The sequence below is a fragment of the Pyxicephalus adspersus genome, chromosome 1, assembly GCF_032062135.1.
Source record: "Pyxicephalus adspersus chromosome 1, UCB_Pads_2.0, whole genome shotgun sequence".
Classification (NCBI taxonomy): Eukaryota; Metazoa; Chordata; class Amphibia; order Anura; family Pyxicephalidae; genus Pyxicephalus; species Pyxicephalus adspersus.
The window spans coordinates 168207320-168214041 of NC_092858.1; the positions used below are offsets into that span (position 1 = coordinate 168207320).

General features: G+C 38.2%; 1 protein-coding gene across 1 annotated transcript in view; it reads right to left on the bottom strand.

The window, feature by feature from the left end:
• IGSF5 (immunoglobulin superfamily member 5) overlaps positions 1–6722 on the bottom strand; it is a 59593-nt gene that overhangs the window by 28869 nt on the left and 24002 nt on the right. The gene's annotated exons all lie outside the window — the stretch shown is intronic.

Genomic DNA, 6722 nt, shown 5'->3' on the forward strand with positions numbered 1-6722 from the left:
CTGTACACACGGCAGATTTTCGCCCGATAATTGGCCGATACCGATTATCGGGCGAGAAAAATTTGCCGTGTGTACGCAGCTTAAAAGAAAAAGTTTAGGTTTCTTACTTAGCAAAGTGAATTATAACCTTGCAAGGAATGTTTAACTTAGCTAGGTAAATGATATGAGATAAAGTTTTGCTGATTTCAACCATCCATTTTTTTTTTATTTTTTTTTTATTTCCTCTTAGATTTTTTTCCTTTTAGATTTTGCATTCATCAAAGTAGGTTAGTTATCCCTTCCAAGGTTATAATTAACCTTGGTTAGTAAACAACCTAAATTCCAGTAACATATCACTTGGTAATAGTTTAATAATACAAATTAATAAAAGGGTAAAAGTTCACACAAAAAGAGGGGCAACTGATCTGAAAAGGTCTGGATCAGAAAGAGGAACAATCCCTCCAAAGCCCGGGAGATGGGTGGTACGCCTAGGTCTCTTTTAAAAATTGTGTAACTTAAAGCAGACCTATCATCCCATTTTTCCTTTATTTAAAAGGGCAGATAACTCTTTCATATATGGTAAAAAAATAAATAAATCAACCTATTTTTTTAACATTTTAGGGGGAAGCCCCTCACTTTTTTCTTTACTGCTGCAGCAGTGAAGACTGAATGGGAAGCCCGCAGCCTACTGGAATACCTAGAAGAGGCTTTATTTTATTTAAAAAACAAGATATCATGCATGCACAGTGAGATTGTCACTTTTCGTTTACAATTTCCAGAAGTGCTTCTCCCAATCTCCCGCCTGCGGAGTGCAAGATCTGGTGACGTAGGAAGAAGAACCAAGAGGAAGATGGAAGAGGATGCCGGTGCTTGGTGTCCAGTCAGCACCGTGTCACGGCTCCACAGGGTGGAACCACAAAGTGGTGGACCCTCTGTGTCACCAACCCAGTGGGCGGAGATGTGCATGGGGCGCAGGGTCTAGGCAATAGCTTGGTCTTCTCCAGAGCCTCTAGGAGGTGAGGTTGTTCTGCGGCAAGCTGATGGAGGGAGAGCCAAAGAATAGTCGAACAAGCCAAAGGTCAGGGCAGGCAGCAATCAGGAGTCGCCACGAAACAAGCCAGGGTCGATACACGGATAGATCAGGAACAGAATGCACAAACTGGAGCAGTAGAAACCTGGGAGTAGAACCACAAGGAACTCCTTGTCCAGGCAACTTCCTGTTGCCAGCCACTTCCTTAAAAAGGGGATGTCATGTGATGAGTATGGGTCATGTGAGCTGCAGACGCCAAACCCAACAGCAGAGGGAGTGCTGGTTATGAGACAGTCTTAGATGTTGTTCACATGCCTGCCAGCAGATGGAGTGCGTCTGTGCAACACTCTAGTCCTCTGAGGCAAGGGAGCAGCTGATCGAGAGTCACATGACCTGGACTAGGAAGTGTGCAGAGAGTTAGATACTGAAGCAGAGATGGTGCTGGCATCAGGGGAATGCAAGGTGGGTGAGCCAGAAGGAGGCACAGATGCTCTAGACGTGCTTAGATCCGTGACATTCTGGGACGAAGAAGCAAGATTGAAGACCTTCTAGACTAGGATCTGGTTGCCTTTTTTATCTACAAAGTGAATACAAAGCCGATGACAAAGAGGAGAGATATGAATGCTGACATTTGGCTTGAAATACATTACTGCTTCTCCAGTGAACTAAAAGGATAAATTACTCCACAGTGTCTCCAGCTACTGAGGTCATTTAAAGACTTTACATCTTTCTTCCTGAATGTTAAGGATATGGCATTATATAATCTTAATGTTTGTTTGTGAAACAAATAATTAACACAAACCAATAAAAATAATAAAAATATCAACTATATCAAGTGTAAAACCGTTAAAAGAGGAAAATAAAAATGACCTTAACCACCATAGTTTAAGTATAATTTGAAAAAGCGAAAGTAAAGTCAAAGACTAAAATTCTGCAATAATTACTGAATGATCTGTAATAAATCTGATGGAATATTACAAAATTAAAATATGAACAAGAAAACCAAAGATTGGCTTTTTAAGGCAACAGCAGTATATTAAAAGACTAGTTGTATTCAAAATTCATAAGCTTTACAGAGCTCAGCTAAGCAGAATATCACACATGCAAAATAGTTGCAAACAATCTGACCAGTTGCATCTGACCAGTTGTCTGCCAATGTTACCCAGTTGATAGATTACTGAATGACTGACAAGGAATGACCAATGGAACAACACAGCGGGACGCCACCTGCACGTCCTCCCCTTTCCTTCTCCATCAATATAGATTATAGTGCTGAATCATTCCTACCGTCACTAAAAATGATCCATAGCATATCTAGTAACAGTGATCTAGCATCTGTATGTTGCTTACGTTTAGAATGGTTGGGGTGGTGTTACCTAAAATCTGCTGCCCTATATACAGCATAATTCACACCCAGAAGCTGGTGGACAGTGAGTCTGATTTATTAAAGCTCTCCAATGCTGGAGAAGATAGAGTATCATTAATGAACCTGGTGATCCAGCAAATAAATCAGGCACAATGGGTTTGATTTAATAAAGCTCACCAAGACATGAGAAGATAGACCATTATGAAAGAACCTGGGAGATCCTGCAAACCTGGAATAGATTTTTTAAAAATCATTGCTATTAGTTAGAAAATGTTCTCAATCCTGGACCAGATTCCAAGTTTGCTGGATCACCCAGAATCTCTTATGAGAGTCTATCTTATCTACTCTTGGAGAGCTTTAATAAATCAGGCAAAATGCATGAGGTTAGTCAAATTAAAGTGCAGTAACTGTTTGCTTTTAGTGAACTTTTACTCCCTAACTAAAAGAAAAGATAAAACACAGGCAATATAAGTAAAACAAAAAAAAAAGTCATATAAATCTTTCACAAGTAGATCACCAGAATTATAATAGTTTTAGACTTGAAGATAAACATTTTTAGAAGCATACTTTTCAAAGTTCAGTTTTTGTGTGCAATTTTATATAGTTTTATTCAGGAAACATCAAAACCAATACATATTATAAAATGCGCATACAACAGTGCATACTATAAAACATACAGCAGCAACAGAAAACATACACGGTTCATCAATTTATATTAAGCATGGGAGGGGCCAATTCATCACATGATACAGACTTCCAGGCTCACCCAGCTACCTAAAGCTTGCTGTCTTCTGATATTAATTTGCAAATATATTTCAATGCCATACAACACTATAAAGAGGTCTTTATTCTGGAAACTAAACTTCTACATGTACCACCCATGCTTACTATAAATTAACAAGCAGGGGACTTTTTTTTTCATTTTGCCTTTACCTTTGTTTTGGCTCTATTTGGTACACAGGCCACAGATCTAGGTTTATCTTACATTATATTTAAAACTACTTTTACATTTCTTTACATACAGTGGGTATTATGTTTCAATTCTAATAACTAAAAATGTAATAGAAATGATTTTGTTTTTCCATATTCACCCATGGAGTGAGAATGTGGTGCATTCCATGCAGGAGCTGCAGCTCATTCTACAACCATGTGGTGAAATCAACCTGAATATCAGGGAGATGAGATAAAACAGACTACAAGGTGAGTCACACGGGAAGGATGAATCCCTTTCCTTTCTCTAAGCAGAGACTGGACCATATGGCTTAGATAGTTACACAGAGGGTGAATTCAGTATGCAGGCAGTTCTGGGCTTATTATCCTGAGTGTGCTTTGCAAAGTGAACGTTACAGATATACATTGTATAAAAGTTTTTTTAAAAGGTTATGAACTTTTTCAAACATCAATATTTCATTTTTTAAAAGATCATTCTTATCAATGATGCCTTTGCTTTGTATGTTTGCCTCCTGATTGTTTGGTGCTGGATTAATGCAGGACCCTAACGCAGGGACTCCCAATAAGTTGTGTGTACATAGTATTTGCATGGCACACATTTGAGATCTTTACCTTTAATTAACAATGAGGGCAGGATCAGACCTGCTTCAGGATTGAGTGATCCCATGCAGCTCCAACTGGGTCGCTTGCAGAGTTGCTTCTTAAAGAAGCAGCATTTGAACATTTGACAGCTGCTGGCAGTGAGTGGTACTAGTACTGCTCACACCCACCCCCATTCATTGTGCAGGGAGAGGCAGCAGTTCTCTTGCATGAGCAGTAACTGCACAGCGACCTCTTGTGGCCAGTGTAAACACAGCCTTAGCGGCAAGTTATGATCAGAGGTGCTGTATACAAATTTAAAATGCAATTTTTACAGGATGCATTTGAATGTGATTTTTTAACTACATTATGCAATTAAAGCCCAACATCACCCAAAGCTTTTTTTTTTTTATCAAGTAGGGAAGCTATTTAAATACTGGTGTCCCCTTTTGAGTTTCTAACATCTTCCACCTTGAGTGGGGGGGGTCACAAAATAAAATGTATTTATTCTGCTAAAGCAAAACTTTTAGCCTAATCAGCTAATTTATTTTGTTTTACATCAAAATAAAAAATGTAAAAAGTCTCAGCAACAGAGTAGAAAATCCTGTTCCCTGTCACGATGCTAAGGAGAAGGACTGTTTTTCTCTGTGAAAGCAGCTGTCTGTCTGCAGAGGTCTGACACGCCCCTTTCTGAGCCAGAAGTAGAACCCTCCAATCAGCAAAGCTTATGTTTCTTGCTGATTGGAGAGCTCCAGCTCTGACTCAGCAGGAGGCGTGTTGAAACTCTATAGAGAGACTGCTGCTTCCACATATAGAGTTCTTCTCTACTCCATGCTGGCAGGCACAGGATTTTCAATTCAAGATGTGGCTGCTTACTATAAAAACAAAGAGTAAGATTGTAAACAGTGGGTATTTTTTTTGCAACTGAAATGTATATTAAGAACAAAAAATGGGATGTTCTTTGTTGATGCCCCATCTTGACCTGCTGACATCCACACATCGTAAATACTGCCAAGAGAAATGTGATTCCATTTTTTGAATATACAACATAGTAAACTTTTGAATTAATTTAAATCTAATAGAGCAGAAAGTTCAATGAACAGAGTTGTTATTTAAACCTGCGGGATCTGCACCAATTTTGCGTGAATTGTCCACATTTGAGATACAGAGGGCAACCTCATAAAATCTCAAGGGCTTTACTTGGTAAGTTAACTGTATTCTATGCTGTACAGAGAAATAGGCCTGGTAAAAATATCATACCTTACATACCGTATGTAAGCATATGAGTATGATGTGGAATTAAAGATAAAGTTCCTATGACATATCAGAGAGGTAAAAAATGTTTGCTTACATGCTATTCCATAGTTGTCCACAAGGAGGCGGTAAGCCAACATGTTGTTTTTGCAGAACATGCTACTGTTAAGTCAGAAAATTAAACTGCACTCATATTCCTGCAAAGCTATTCATAACTCATATTAGGCTAATTTGCCTATTTTATAAACAAGAAATCAAAATCAGCTTGCTACTTGTTTACCTTCCTTTTTGGAGTGTATATGAGATTTTTAGATCAGCTTCAGATCACAGTCTGTTTTAATTTATGCCTTCAGAAAAGTCAATAAAAATGTATAGGAAACACATAGTAAATGCATAAGAAAGTCAGTCATAGGAAAAAAGGCACCTTCTTTCAATTTTAAAGTTTTGTGGATTAGGATAGCATTTAAAAAAATCATCTGGTCCTTCGCGGGTCCTAAAATTAGGAACATACAACCTCAGATGAACAGTAACACATAGCAGTATAGCACCCTGTCATTATATATATAACAAAGACTAGGGCTACAGATACATATGCAATAATTATTGTTGCAAAACACACGATTGGTGACCGTTCAACGATTATTCATGATTGTTTTGAACAACCGTAGGGATGTAAGGATACGATCGTTCAAATATAATCCACCAGTAATGTACACACATTAGATACGATGGTTTGAACGATGCAGGAAGTGACGTGTACTAGAGGAAGTGTACTGCAGAAGCATCCACGATCACTGAACGACCGTACAGACAATAGATTGCGGACGATCATCGCCCGAATCAGATCCGCAGGGACGGTCGTTTGTTTCCAGCAACTTTCCTCGTTCATCAGCGGCCAGTCGTTGTGCACTTTTTTTACTAAGGATTTTCGGCCGATCGGTCATCAGTCATTCGAATAGAAGAAAAAGAAAAGAATCAAGGGGTTGCAAAAGTCCAGTCAAAGTCCAGACCTGAACCCTATCGAAATGCTGTGACAAGACCTTAAAAGAGCTGTGATGCCCAAAAACTTTAGATGAAGGAGAGTAGACCAAAAACTTCCTCAACAATAATAAGAGAAATTTAAAGTCATCCAGAAAACAATTCAAGTTATTGATACTAAACATGGTTCTACAAACTACTGAATCAAGGGGGATACTTCATTTTTCACACCTGGCTTCTTCATTTTAGTTTAGTTTTTGTTAAATAAGTAATGTAATGGTATGGTAATGGTATGTAATGTAAGTAATGTAATGTAATGGTAAGTCGCCTTGTGTTTTTTAAATCCAACATTAGATTTAAATAATTTTAGGACCAGATAATGTTCTATTATATCCTGATATGTAAAACCTTAGAATTGATAGAGGATGTACTTTCTTTTTCACAAAGCTCTATGTTCTATAGCTTTTAAGATTGTTGCAAGTCATAAGGAGCAACACTATGCGTATTCTCACCCCATCTAATGACAGCTTCTAATAAGAAAGAGCAGCAGCATAGTTGAAGAAGTCAAAGTCACTGCTATGTTTT